Source organism: Peromyscus californicus, unplaced genomic scaffold, assembly GCF_007827085.1.
Source record: "Peromyscus californicus insignis strain IS unplaced genomic scaffold, ASM782708v3 Scaffold_3__1_contigs__length_106647218, whole genome shotgun sequence".
NCBI classification, from domain to species: Eukaryota; Metazoa; Chordata; class Mammalia; order Rodentia; family Cricetidae; genus Peromyscus; species Peromyscus californicus.
The window spans coordinates 41,938,327-41,951,362 of record NW_026294551.1 but is presented as its reverse complement, the minus strand read 5'-3'; the positions used below and the strand labels follow the sequence as shown (position 1 = coordinate 41,951,362).

Sequence of the window (13,036 nt, the reverse complement as noted above, 5' to 3'; positions counted from 1 at the left end):
ATCACCAGCATCCAACACCACTACCTACTGATAACAGGCCCTTTTCTGACCCGAGAACTCAGTGGGACCCAGCTGACTCCAGATTGCATGATTTCCATCCCACACATGTAGGGGAGCCCAAAGAATGTTCTTTCCACATGTGCAGAACCCGCCTCACTTTTGGAAGCTGGGCCTGGCTTGCTGCTGCCCAGATCCTATCCGCAACATTAGACATTGTTAGAGCTGCCTCTGTCCCTGTTTTATTTTCTCTGCCCTAACTCAAGTCAGCAAACACTTTAGCTTGATATCGGGGGTACCGGGAACTCAGTCTTTAGTCCAGGATCTTGTTTGTCTGTGATTAGATATTTCATTCTCTCCTGGAGAGAAGGCAGCTCTGACCAGCACAGTGTGTACCAAGGCTACCAGAACTACCCATTTTGGATTGCAGGGTGGATTCCAGGGGAAGCTTGTCGGCTCTCTCCTCCCATCAAACCTGAAAGTGTGTTATGCCGTTAACTCCTACCCTGCTGGAAGCTGTGACTGGGAAACGTCCAAAATAACCCACTCTGCCTTTTCTGCTCGAGGCCTCCACAAATAGTCCTCCACAGTCTTGCTTCTTCCCCTTTAAGATCCAGCGGCATCACTGGATGTGTGCCGAGGTTGCAATGGCTGCTACTGTGCTAAATGTCCCGCGCGCTTGAACAAGGAACCTAAGCCAGAGAGAAGCAAGTCTAAATGGGGATCTCAGTCACCATCTACCATGGGTGGAGGATGGGGTGGGGTGCTCTGAGTTCTCTAAAGGGACATCCACATGGCCTGTCACCCATCATGGTATGGCCCCTGTCAGGAGGACAGGTTGCTCAGGACCCGAGGAGTGTCTGGGGCTGCGGGAGGAGAGGATGGGTGTGTTGGCGAGGGGAGGTGTTTCTGCACTGGGCAGATTTCCTTCCAGTGCTGTGTGAGTGAGAAGTGTGTGTACACTGCTGCTGCTAGGAGCTGACAGGCAAGGTGGAAGCACTCCTCTTGACCCTTGGGGATCTGGCTGGAGTCAGCGCTTCCTTTGGAGGGATGGATGGTAAGTACCAGGGATCTCAGGAATGTCTCTGCTGGGTGCGGTTTGCCAGGTAACAGAAGCATCTCAAGCCCCTAGCTTAGTAGTGTCTGTGGAAATGGTGATAGAGCCATCCTGTATGGTGTGCCCCTCTCTCATCCTGAAGTAGGACCACTGGACTCAAACCCTAACGAAGAGACCCCTGAGGGATCCAGCATGAAGAGGGGAAGCGACTTGAAGTCAGAGTTAGGTCTGAATTTGTGCTTCGTCCTTTACTGTGTGAGCTGGGACACGTCCCTCCACCTCTATGGTCATTAACTTTTCTCATCTGTAAAATCAAGGTCACTGTCTTCTCAGGTTGATGTGTCCATCAAATGAAATGGGGTGCATGAAATATCCAGCTGTACCCCTGGTCCTGACTAGCCAGGATCAACTGCTGTCTTGGCAAGGCTCTGCGCTCTCATACAGGTGGCTCTGGAGACATCACTTTGGTTGCCAGGGCTGTGTTCCAGCATCCATGCTGTTTGTGGGTGACACTGAGTGGTGAACATCTAAAGTTGGATGCTAGAGAGATGACTGACTCAGTCTATAAAGTGCTCAACCCATACAAGCGTGAGGACCTGAATTCAGATCCCCAGGACCCATGTAAAAGGCTGGAGGTGGCACACATCTGTAATGCCAGTGCAGGGGGAGGGTAGAGCTCATTGACCAGCCAGCCTAGCCAAATCGATGAGCTCTGGGTTCAGTAACAGACCCTGTCTCCAAAGGTAAGGCAGAGAGCCATGGAGGCCATCTGGCATTGACCTCTGGGCTCTATATGTAGGCACACAGTTTACATGTACCTTCATGCACTTAAGTAGTGTGTGTGCCTGCATACACACACACACACACACACACACACACACACACACACACACACACACACACACACACACCCCTCACTGTAGTAGGGAGAGTAGTCTTATTCCTGCCCCACCTTAACTATGTTTAGGCCACAGAGACATTCAGGCTCCTGGCTCCTCAGTGGTCTCTCAATGTTGAGTGGACTGGCTTTGTACAAACCTCCGTTCTTCCCCAGAAGCCTCCTCCTGCTGTGAAGTCTGTGGGACTGTGCTCCTGGCATACAGCTTGCCCTAGTGGTCTCTGAACCCCTTCACTCTGGAGCTCCCTTCTCTTCCGGGACTGTGCCCACAGGGGCCTGGCATTTAGAAAATGGTTCCAAGTTCTAAGGCGCCCAGTTGCCTTCTGACCTTGGAAATGTGGGGATCTGTCAGATGAAGAATTTTCACTCAATGTCTGCCTCCCTCCCTCTTTTTCTGTCGGGGCCACCGAGGGAGCTGCTGTGCTGGATGCTGGTGACGCGGGGCGAGAGGCACAGCCCCTGCGCTTGAGGGGTTGGAGAAACAGGAGCAGCGGGCAGACTCGGGGCTGAGGCCAGTGCTGTAATGGAGGGGCCAGGGTGCTGGCTGGTTTTTATGTCAACCGACACAGGCTAGAAGGAGGTGGGAAGAGGGAACCTCAGCTGAAAACATGTCCCCACCACATGGACCTGTAGGCAAGCCTGTGAGGCGTTTTCTTAGTGATTGATGTGTGAAGGCCCAGCCCATTGTGGGTGGTCCCACTCTTGGGCAGGTGGTCCTGAGTTATATAAGGGAGCGGGCTGAATGAGCTATGAGGAATAAATCAGTAAGCAGCATTCATCCTTTGTTCCTGCATATGTGTGTGCGTGCGTGCGTGTGTGCGTGCGTGCGTGTGTGTGTGTGTGTGTGTGTGTGTGTGTGTGTGTACATGCACAAGTGAGCACACACCAGAGTTACCTTCCAGCATCTTTTCTCAGGAGATGTTCACCTAGGTTCTTACTTATTTTTTTTGCCAGAACTTTGATGATTAGCCGCCCAAGGAGCTCCAGGGACTTCTGCCTGTCTCTGTCTTCCAAGCGCTGGGATTAAGAGCACATGCCACTAAAACGTTTTTTAGATTTGGCTGCTAGAGATTGAACTCAGGTCCTCATACTGGCCTCCACTGACTTAGCTACCTCCCCAGCCCTAACTTGGATTCTTATTACCCCAGTTTTCAGGGAACGAGACCAAGGCCTGCCTGGAGAGCTCTGTTGCTTTTCATGAAAGAAAAATCAGAGCAGGAGCTTTATCCCCTTGGGGTTTTGTTTTATTATTACTTATTATTATTGTTTACCAGTACTTCTCCCCACCCGGGTGCAGGAGGAGGAGAAATGAAAATAACAGAATACTAGAAACAGAAGTGAAGAATGATATAAGAGTCATCCCATTCTCTTCTGCTTCTGATATTTTTCATTAAGATAATGGCAACTGTGACCCAGGAATTAATTTTATGGCCCATAGTAGGTTACAACCCACAGGATGATAGAACATGGGCTTGAAATGAGGGATTTCTTCTCTATCCAAAAGCATTTAATTTTATCCATTTTAAGTAAAACTCACATTTACCAGCATAGTGGCAAAAATTTATGGTGCAAAATGGAATCACTAATTTATGACATGATTGATTAGTTCAGAGTCATCTGTTGAGCATCTCTCCTGGATTAGGCTCACGGATACAGGGATGAATAAAAATATAATGCCTCTCATGAGACACATATAATCTAAGGTGGACGGAAAGCTGTAAAGAGTTGTTCTCAATATTGCCTGTAAGGGAAGGGGAGTGTAATGGGAATTCAGGGAAGGAGTGCCAAGCCTACCTCAGAAGTTTCTTGAAGGTTGTAACTTCCTAGAAGAATTGTCAAGGAGTGGGTGTCAGGAGAAGATGGGTGTCCAGGAAGGGTACAAAGGAGGCGGCAGAGCATCCAGGAAGGCAAGCCATACAGGCACAGCATTGCATTCCATACTACGATCCTTACTGCAAGCATCATGTGGGAGGTGTGGCATGCATGGGTTAAGCCAAGACAAGGAGGCAAAAACTAGAATCTGGAGAGTCTTCTGGACCCTGCAAATTTTTTTGTGTTTTCTTCAAGAGCAGTGAGTGATTCTCAACATGTGGGTTGAGACCCATTGGGGTGGAAGGACCCTTTTATAGGACCCTTGAAAACCATGGATATTTATATTATGATTCATAACAGTAGCAAAATTAGTTATGAAGTAGCAATGAAGATAATTTTATGGTTTGGGGGGGTCACCACAACATGAGGAATTGTATTAAAAGGTGGCATCATTAGGAAGTTGAGAGCCACTGTCCTAGATAGTGTCCAGATATTAAAGTCACAAAGGTACTTCCTTGCAATGCTTGCTTGTAAACCCAGCACCCCTGCACTCAGGAAGCTGAGGCTGGAGGCTCAGGAGTTTGAGATCAGCCTGTGTTACCAATGTGTTATCATCAGTGGTAGAGCGCTTGCCTAGCAAGCACAAGACCCTGGGTTTGATCCTCAGCTCAAAAAAAAAAAACAAGAAACAAGTTCTTACTGCTTCTTGGTGTGGTTTGAATAAGAATGGCCCCCATAGGCTCATATATTTGAATACTTGGTCCTCAGGTGGTGGAACTGTTTGGGAAGGATTAGGAGGTGTGGCCTTGTCAGAGGAGGTATGTAACTTTGGGTGGGCTTGGGCATTTCAAAAGCCCACACCATTCCCAGTTAGCATTCTCTCTCTGACTCTTTGGAGATCAGATGTAAACTCTCCCCTACTGTCCCAGTGGCAGGCCTGCCTGTACCATGCAGGCCCCTCTGACCCTCTAGAACTGTGAGCCCCAAGTTAAAAGCTTTCTTTTGGAAGTGGCCTTGGCCATGGTATTTTGTCACAGTAATAGCAAAGGAACCAAGACACTTGGGAAGCAGCCAGCACGGCATCCTTACCAGTCTCACTGCTTGCCCTGACCAGGTGCTGCAGATCAAACCCAGGGCCTTGTACAAGTTAGACAAGCTATCGACCGCTGAGCTGTATCTCCAGCCTTTCAGCTTCAATGCCCTGATTCGGTAGGTGAACGATGGGAAGCATTGTATAAATTTGCATGTCCCCGAGGACTGCTGCAGTTAAAGATTTTTCATGTGTTTATTAAGCTATTTGTACATAGTCCTGCCCTTTGCCCATTTCCCCTCTGGGATTTTAGTATTTTTCTTATCGATTTATATGAGCTCTTTATATTTGAGGGATAACAACCTTTCATCATATTTATTGCATAGACTTTCCTCAGTCTTGTCATTGCTTTTTAGTTTGGTTTGGAATGGCTTCTGACATCTCGAAGTTTTTAATTTGGTGTAGTCCAATGTATCGATTTTCTTTCCCTTGGTGATTTCTTCTATTACTTTTATGCTTACAGAATTCTTCCTCATTCAGAGATCAAATAAATATCACTGAAATGTTTGAAGCAGGAGTGTGTCATGGAGGATGATTGATAACAATATTCACAGGTTGGATGTAGGCAAGAAAAACAAAACAACACATCCAACCAGGATAAGAGAAACCAAATCGTCTTTTATTCCCACAAATTCCCCATCAAACCTGTCCCAAGGTTATAGGTGGGGACATTTAGGGTGAAAGGAAGGTTGACAGAGTGGAGGGGATGTATGAGCAATCTGGAGAGGCTGGCAGGTGGGAGTCATCCATGGAAGGAGCCATGTGTCCCCAGGGAGAATATGAAGGAGCAAGCATTATCTAAGCACCGAGTACTTTTCCTACCTGGGGTAGGAAAAAACCCAAGCCAAACCCACACATTTCTGCCCTTGTAGGTTTATAGTCTAATGAGAGAAAACAAGTATCAAGAAAATGATTGTTTAAAGAAATGTAAAGTAAAAGGTTCTAAAATATTTTAAGGAAAGAGAAGCTTATGAAAGATTATTAGGGATATGAGCATATCTAGATGTCACTCTGAGCATATCTAGATGTCACAAAGGGCTTCCACTAGAGCAAGGAGCGGTGGCACCCACCTACTGTCCCAGCACTGGGGAGTAGGCGGAGTATATATTCTACACCAGCTTGTGTTATTTACCAAGACGACACAAAGAAGACTTGCACAGAGAGGTCCTCGATGCACTGTTTGAGGTTACCCAGGAGCTCAGACATGGGGGAGTGGGGATGTACAAGCATATACAAAGGTTTGTTGGCAGAGTGACAGCTGAGTCCTGGCCAGTGTGCTTGGAGAGAAGATGGAAAGAAAGGCACATGAGCATGCGGCATGAGCTCAGATCACACCAGACCCTGTAGGCTACATGAAGGATTGTGGGCCTCAGCTGAAGAACTGTGAAAAACCTGTTCAATGATTTATCCAAAGCTGGTGGGGCTGGAGTGGTTTGGGGGTGGAGCCACAATCAGATTTGTATTTTGAGAAGATCCCATTGACTAGGTGGGATGGCGCATGCCTATAAATCTAGCATTTAGAGTCTGAGGGATGAGGATCTGTTTGGGGCCAGTTTGGAATATGCAGTAAGATGAGACCCTGCCTCAAAAGCAAAAGAAAGAGCAAAGAGATTCTTTTGGTTTCTTTCCTTCCTTCCTTCCTTCCTTCCTTCCTTCCTTCCTTCCTCCCTCCCTTCCTCCCTCCCTTCCTTCCCTCCCTTCCCTCCCTTCCTCTTTTGAGGCAGGTTCTCATATAGCCCAAGTTAGCCCCCATCTCACTTCAAAGCCAAGATGGCTTTGAACTCTTGGTCCTTTTGCCTCTACCCCAAGTGCTAGGATTATGAGCACCACGTGGCTCCTTTGTTTCTGTGTTCTGAATATTGATATTGGCCCAATTCCTATGTTGATCTGAGTTGAGTTAAATGTAACGAGGAAAGCTCCAGGAACGCTGCGCTGAAGCTCTTTTCACAGGTCATTGCCGTTGGACTGATGAGCATGGGTGTGAGGCTAGGGAGAGAGTGTGGAATAGAGAAGAAGGCCATGAGGAACTCAGTATTTGATATGACCTCAGATCAGCTCAAGGCTCTATAGAGCTATCCTGATGGTTAAAGGGAAAAGCCGTATGTCTGGTGCCCGGCACACTATAAGCACTCCAGGAATGGCAGGAGCATCTTCTCTCTCTCCCCCTTGACCATGCCAATCCTTGTTTTATTCCTCTCTCCTTCCTGGCACCATGAATTATAGCTCGACACTCAAACCTAATCCTCCTACCAGGAGACAGTCTCCTGGACACATCAGGTGTGACCTGTTCACCTCTGAGACCCAGTCCAGGACAGCCTGCCTCTTGACAACTGTCTGAACTCCAACTAAGGGGACTTTGGACCTGGGTTTAGTGTTCAATGCTGAGTGAGCTAATTTTCTGAGTGTATATAGCAACATCCACTGGAAAACTTACACCTGAGGAGAATCACTTATTGCATTTCTGTTGCAGTTTGTAATCTTTCCCAGAGAACCCACACAGTGATTATCTCAGTTGCACATCACAGGATTTTTCATTATGAAATGCATTTGCATATTTTGTTTACCTGTAATCCCTTTCCCCTGCTAAAACAATAGCATTCTGAGTAAACATGCATATGGATAGCTTACAAATTCACCCTACTCTTTTACATTAAAAAAATGATTTATTTTTATTTTATGTGCATTGGTGTTTTGCCTGCATATGTGTCTGTGTGAAGGTGCCAGATGCCCTGGAACTGGAGTTACAGACAGGTGGGAGCTGCCATGTGGTGCTGGGAGTTGAACCTGAGTCCTCTGGAAGGGCAGGCAGAGCTTTTACCCACTAAGCCATCTCTCCAGCCCCCAGTTAATCCTCCCTCTCGATCACAGGATCCTTTCTCTTGTCTTCCCCTTTTATTTTAAAATCATGAGTTTTCCCATCCTGGCCAGAGTCTTTCCTGTGTTTCCGTTATTCTCCATATTCACAGCTCCATTCTTTATCTCCCTTTTAGGCATTTGCCTTCGCCTCCTCTCACTAATACCGAGGCCCTGGCCCTGAAAGTCTGTGGTTCCTGCATGTCCAGAGCCTCGAATTTCTGCCTATTCCTCACCCCCTGTCTCTGCCGCAGGTGCTGTTTATTCTGCACCAGACCTCCCTATTCCTTTTAACTAGAGATTTGTTATGCAAGACAATCTCATGATCACGCAGCCTTGGCCAGATTCTGCCTTTGCCCCTGGCATCTTAAAGATTCGCTTCTGTGGCGGGGTCTCAAATCACTGCTCTTCTCTTCTTCTGAATAATATGCTTCCCTGATTTCTCTTTCTGTATCCTTGATCTCTACCTGCTGCCTTCTGTATTCCTCCTCTCGTTAAAAACGTGGAAGCTGCCTACCCTGAACCTGTCTCTGTGGATTCAAAGGCTCATGCCCTGCACTTTGACCTTGAATGCTCACCGCCTGCAGCGTGCCTGCAACTTGGGGGTACGTTAAAAGTACGACTGCCAGAGTCCCAGAGACTCTGATGAAATGGTCTGAAGTGGGCCCCAGCCATTGTCATTGTTAATAAGATCCAAAAGTGCAGCTCAGATGCAAACCACTCTCTGGCCTAATGGATGAGATGGATGCCGAAACAAAGGCTTTTAATACAAGGCAAAGGCAGATGTAAACAGAAGGGGCTGCCGGGGAGCAGAAGAGTAGCTCCTCGTCCAGCCTGCCAACTGTAAACGCAGTGATGGCTACCCAGGGCACAGCACTCCAGGCCTGACTCATTGCAGAAGACTTGTTCATAGAGAGCCTCATCTTCAGTCCCCCCTTTGATTTAAGAGACATCAGTCTCCCCAGAGTTGCTTCTGTCTCCTTAAGCAGAACAGCCATTATGAACATGGCCTTGGGAGTCCAAGACTTATTTAAAAACTAGCTGTGTGACCTCTGGCAGATCACTTAACTAGTGTTAAGTCTCCGTAGTCATTCAATAACGTGAACCTGCATGTACTTGTGTATGTGTGAGTTGAGGGAACTAGTTATGCAATATATCTAACCCACTGCCCTTACATATAAAAGGTGCTCAAAAATTGGGATGCTACCGCATACATTTGGAGGTACCACATATTCACTCATGATGCTCAGTGATCCTTCTAGTACCCAGTGTTTGGGTGATTATGTTTGCCATCATCCCTGCCCAAGGAGGATACTCCATGTGGGTCCATCTTCATACAATCCCAAGGCTCTTGTCTGGTCCTCAAGCCCCCCCTCCCGCCCCCTCCCGTGCTCATTCCACCTTGGGCTCTTTCTTTTCTCTTCTCTCAGCTGTTTGTACCTTCTCTACCTTTACAGTCCCTACCAACACTGATCCCCAATCCCACGGTCTGGTCCAAAGCTTATCACTGATCAGAAGGCGGTATCTCTCCCACAACTTCCTCTGTTTGAGTCACTGTGGCTTCTCAGACCTGGTAGGCTGCCACCCAGAATGTCTTCAGAGTGGCTGGTGTCAGTGTGTGTGATGAGATGCTAGCTAAGCAGGCGAGTCCTGCTGGGCTTTCCAAACTCATTGTTTGCTGGGATAACTGTCTCCAAGCAATCCAAGACTCAGCATCCTGAGACAGTTTAGAGAACTTGGTAACCCAGACCCCAAGCACTGTGGGCCTTTTATGTTCTTTTTTAAGTAACTTCCAGAAAAATATTCTGTCCTTTCTCCACATCCTGGATTCTACTTTACTTGGACCTTTCCTTGCTCCTTTTTGTTTATTTGTTTGTTTTGTTTTTTGAGACAGGGTTTCTCTGTGTAGCTTTGTGCCCTTCCTGGAACTCACTCTGTAGCCCAGGGAGGCCTCAAACTCACAGAGATCCGCCTGCCTCTGCCTCCCGAGTGCTAAGATTAAAGGTGTACTGCACCACCACCGCCGCCGCCGCCGCCGCCGCCGCCGCCGCCGCCACCACCCGGCTCCTTGCTCTTGAAGTAACACTATGAACAGTGCTTTGGGTTCCCTCTTTTCTCATGGGCACCTCGTTGGTCTGTACTTTAAAAAATGTATTTATTTTACATTGGTGTGTGTGCGTGTATATGTGTGTATGTGTGTGTGTGCCATGCATGCATGCATGTGCCACAGTGTGCATGTAGAGGTTATAATACAACTTCTAGGCATCGTTTATTCTCCACTGTGTGGGGCCTGGGGATTGAACTCAGGTCGTCAGGCTTGGTGGCAGGGTGCCCTCACTGGCTGAACTTTGTTCTTACAGTTATCTTATAAATAATAAAAATCCTTGACAGAAACAACATAAGTGAGGGGCGGTTTCCTTTAAGTTACAGTTTTAGAGAGATTTTAATCCATCATGGCGTGCGGGAGCAGCTGTGTCCGTGTGGTAGAAATGTGAGGTGGCTGCTTGCTCATATGGTGTGGACAGGAGGCAGAGAGCTAGACTGGAATGAGGCTCCGGCTCAACTTCTAAGGTCTGCCCTTAGTGACCTACTTCTACCACGGAGGCCCTGTGTCCTGGATATACCACAACCTCCCAAAACAGCACCAGGAGCCAGAGAGCAGGGGTTTAAACTTGGAGCCTGCGTGTGGGCACTCTATGGTGGCCCCTTTCTTTTGGCCCCCTCGTCCCTCCTCATGTTTCCACAGGATGATTTGTGTCCAGCATGGCTCTCTTCATGCTGTCTTTTCCTTTTAATGACTGGAATTCTGTTCATAGAGGCTTCTTACTTGGCTCTTAGATTTTTATTTATTTACTTCTATCTATCTATCTATCTATCTATCTATCTATCTATCTATCTATCTATCTACCTACCTACCTACCTACCTACCTACCTACCTACCTATCTGTCTACTAATTGTTTTTTCAAGACATAGTTTCTCTGTGTAACAGCTCTGGCTGTCCTGGAACTCACTCTGTAGACTAGGCTGGTCTTGAACTCACAGAGATCCACCTGCCTCTGCCTCTCAAGTGCTGGGATTAAAGGCATGCACCACTATGCCTGGCTGGCTCTTGGATTTTTAAAAGTAGTGATTTCAGCTCAGTCCATGACTGTTACCGCTTCTCTCTCCTCTTCAATGTTTAGTAGTAAAGTGGAAATATATATCTGGATTTTTACTTCCAGGGCTTTTGTTTGCCTTTCTGGACAACCTAGCTCCACTTATGAAAAATGAACAAGATTCTCTCTTTTTTCCCTTTTTTTCTCCTTCTCATCATTGTCTTTCTCCCCCCATCTCCCTTCTTCCCTGACCTTAGTCTTTCTCTCTCTCTGTAGCCTACACTGGCCCGGTACTTGGGAGCTTCGTGCCTTAGCCTCCTGAGTACTGGGATTCCATCCATACATCACCACATTCCAGTCAAAATTCCCCTTCTCGTGGTTGCTGTTGTTGGATGGATCACTTCCTTCCAACCAGATATGACTTTGTGTACCCCCACGGCTTCACCTTGAGAGAACATTTCCCGTACCCATCTTATTGAAGCCCTTGGACACCCGAGAGATCCTGGGGAGTGGGAACTATTCTGATTTTTTTCCATCAGGAAAATGAGACTTGGCAAGGAGGAATCTGAGGTGGTTAGGGAAACTCACTCTCTGAGCTCATGCATCTAGAAAGGGAAAAATTGGGGAGAGAATGTGTGCCCAGGAGTCACCTGAAGTGACAACTGAACAGCCATCCTATGTGGAGGGCAAGTGCTGATCCTGCTTTTAGGAAGGTCCCAGATTATCTCTCTTGGGGTGAGCCTGTGAGCCTGACCTTCTGATCTGTTGGGTTTCATGTTCTAGGGGGGCAGGTGAACTGCCATGTTCTATTTATGCTTAGGAGTTGCCCACAGGGACTCCAGAACAAGACTCAGCAACATCTTCTTTTGTACACAGGTTACAGCGAGGCCTGCAATGTTTTCCTAATGGCTTTCCAGCTCTGACATTCTTTCAGTCACACTTCTGTGGGTTCTGAGTAAATGAGAATGCCTGGCTACCGGGACAAATTTTCCACCACGCCACTCAACTTCAGCCTTGCGCTTCCTGCACAGGTGGGGTCAGGTACTCTGTGCATGGGCGTGTGTGTGCGTGTGCGTGTGCGTGTGCGTGTGCGTGTGTGTGCATATAGGTGTGAATGCTCAGGATAAATAGGGATTTGCTGTTGCCTGAGCTAAGGCTGTAAATAATAAATAAAAGACCTTGGTGTTTAGGCAACAGCTAACATTTTATTCTTCATATCTTTCTCTAGAAATTCCACCCCAACTTCCTCTCCCTTCCAAGTGGTGGCGTGCTAGAGTATACAGGGCATGTTTTTCCCCCTGTTCCTTGCTCCTACTTAGGGAGAAATGTCTGGACTAAGGGTGGGGCTGACATCACCACCAAGTCACCTCTTCCTAGCAGACAGGGCCACTGCAATCCAGAACCAGAAACCAAGCCAACCACTTTTCTGCTCTCCAGCCTTGAGGTGCAGGGGGCCCTTCTCCTACCACGTCAGTACGGAGTATGTGTGATTCTCTTTTAGAAGGCTTTTATCTCAGGCTCCTGTAGCCTTGTCCTCTCTCTGCTGGTGTGCTTCGGTGTTTGTGTTGGTGAGTGAGTATGTTTTCACATGTGCATCAGAGTTAAGAGTTAGGAGGTCCCACTTCCAAGTCCAGTCTGACCTAGATTCAACAGAAATGATAGGGAAGACCTGTGGGTTGAGAGCTGGAATGGGCTTGAAGAGATGACTAGGCTCTGGTGTATTTGATTTCCCCGAGGCTCTGGATCCTTATGTGTTTTATGCTATCTGACCTCCTTGGAGCTCAGGAGAGGAGGGAACGTGCTACTGGGATCCACTAATGTACATTATGTGTCAGGCGTCCAAAAAGTCACAAAGATACAAACACTGAGAAAAGTTCAAAGTCAACGTACTAAGATCGTAAGTACAAAATATGCTTAGGACAGGTCCGTGGGGAGGGACCTCATCTCATGTCTTATGGAACTCATGCTATGAGTGTTGTGTGTGGTATTGTATTCCCCCAAATATTGTGCATGCTAATAAACTTATCTGGGGGTCAGAGACAGAACAGCCACAATATTAAACATAGAGGATAGGCAGTGGTTGCACACGCCTTTAATCCCAGCACTTGGGAGGCAGAGCTAGGCAGAAATCCATCTGTTCAAGGATACAGACAAGCATGGTGACTCACGCCTTTAATCCTAGAGGTAGTGATGGTAGAAAGCAGAAAGATATATAAAGTGTGAGGACCAGGAA

At 47.4% G+C, this 13,036-nt stretch overlaps 1 protein-coding gene across 1 annotated transcript in view; it reads left to right on the top strand.

Annotated features, from left to right (window-relative positions):
- Positions 1–691: 691 nt before the first annotated feature.
- Positions 692–13,036, top strand: part of Spaca3 (sperm acrosome associated 3) — a 46,292-nt gene continuing 33,947 nt past the window's right edge. Inside the window, exon 1 of the mRNA XM_052758148.1 lies at positions 692–1,054. The gene's annotated coding sequence lies outside the window, so the exon portion shown is untranslated. The remainder of the gene's footprint in view (positions 1,055–13,036) is intronic.